The sequence below is a fragment of the Pundamilia nyererei genome, unplaced genomic scaffold (assembly GCF_000239375.1).
Source record: "Pundamilia nyererei isolate P.nyererei 1_Seehausen unplaced genomic scaffold, PunNye1.0 scaffold00004, whole genome shotgun sequence".
Classification (NCBI taxonomy): Eukaryota; Metazoa; Chordata; class Actinopteri; order Cichliformes; family Cichlidae; genus Pundamilia; species Pundamilia nyererei.
The window spans coordinates 8,854,560-8,856,302 of NW_005187405.1; the positions used below are offsets into that span (position 1 = coordinate 8,854,560).

Consider the following 1,743-nt stretch of genomic DNA (forward strand, 5'->3'; position numbering starts at 1 on the left):
TTCTCTTCTCTTCTCTTCTCTTCTCTTCTCTTCTCTTCTCTTCTCTTCTCTTCTCTTCTCTTCTCTTCTCTTCTCTTCTCTTCTCTTCTCTTCCAGCTGCCCCTGATGCTTCTGCAGTACAGACACTCTCTGAGCAGGTTCAAACTCAGAGTGCTAACAACAGCCAGCCCTCAGTTGTTAGGGTCAGCGAGGAGCATCCCAGCTCCCTCACTTTGCCAGAGACAGCATGATATTTTCCCCCTCCTTTTCTTCAGCTCTTATCTTCCTTCAGACACTCCTCTTGGCTAAATCGCTTTAACAAAAAAAAACATAGCATGCACATTGGCAGCTGCTCTAAAAGTCCCCTTCTTGCATTTATCACACATGCATCAGCCTGTTCGATATTTAGTGCATCTGGTTTTCCTTGAATGAAATTTAAGAGAAGCTCAACCAGAAAAGAGCATCTCTCATTCAGCTGCTTACCTCATCACTTTTGAACTAGTCAGAAATTAGAGTACCGGTACAATCTAATCTAACTTCTCCAAACTTTGCTTGATAGTGAGTTTTAATGGAGCTGAATAGTAGGTATTGTGCTGCTTCTGTGAATGTAACTACTCTGGCTCTATAGGGCAGCTTGGCTTTTGTAGTCCATACTGTATGTTCTTGTGTACTTATGTCCCTAAATGTCCCAATATTTTTTTGCTTCATGTTGATGAAAATGTGGATTTCAAGACAAAACGGATTTGATCAGAAATTCTGAAGACAGGATATTGCTATTACAAAATCATTGTAAACTGTAATGAACGTACCACGCCTCGTATCTATTGTTTGTGCTCTGTGTTTGTCCCCGTCCCTCTCTGTCTGTTTGCTTCTCCAAAGTGGTTTTAAATAAAGCAAATCAAGCACGCACTCTTTTTCTAGTGTATATGGACGATCTGCACGGCACTCCTGGGTTTAATTATTTGAACGATTAAGTGTTCTTATTCTTACAAATGTTCTTTGGTGCGTTTCCTCAAAGATGGTGCTTTCTTAGGTAAGAATAATGGCAAATAACCACAGACAGCTGTCACTTCCTGTTCCTCTAGGTGCTATATCATGTAACAGTACATTAACTATTTATTGTAAAAATCAGAAAAAAGAAAAAACAACACAATCAGCAGTCACTGAGTTGCCAGGTGATCATTTATTAAAATAAGACCTGCATTTGGGCACATGATGACTCTGCTGTGGTCAAAGCATCCAGAGTTTTATACTCTCTAGTGTCAACCAAAAAATGTTGGTCCAATATGCACCGGAGTAAATATTCTGTTATTGGCTATAAACTGAGTGACCATATGTCTTGAAGTGGGGCTGAAGGGAAACAAAAGAGTGAAAACATATATGCTTGTGCTAAAAAAAACACACCACAGTACACGGTTTACAAAAGAGGAGCACTAACACACAAGCAAACATGCAAATTGCCGCCTCTCTCCGGGGAATATAACCAGCTGACACAACGCCAAGTTTTTAAGCAGTAAAATCTGACAAACCAAATGACCCTGTAAGTAAAGAAAATAAAACGAATCCTGTGTTGCTGAATGTAAGACAGCAAATATGTTACAGTTTTTCTCAAATGCTAAAACACATGTCACAAACGTTACCACCAGGTCCCCCAATGTCCAAACACAACACCCTTCTCTAAAGCTACATAAACACAACCACACCTTCCCACTGCAAAACTCAAACTCCCACACCAAGAGAGCAGCTCGAAGCTGTCAAAACTGT

At 40.2% G+C, this 1,743-nt stretch overlaps 1 protein-coding gene across 1 annotated transcript in view; it reads left to right on the forward strand.

Annotated features, from left to right (window-relative positions):
• Window positions 1-1,743, forward strand: part of tmie (transmembrane inner ear) — a 14,278-nt gene that overhangs the window by 9,899 nt on the left and 2,636 nt on the right. The gene's annotated exons all lie outside the window — the stretch shown is intronic.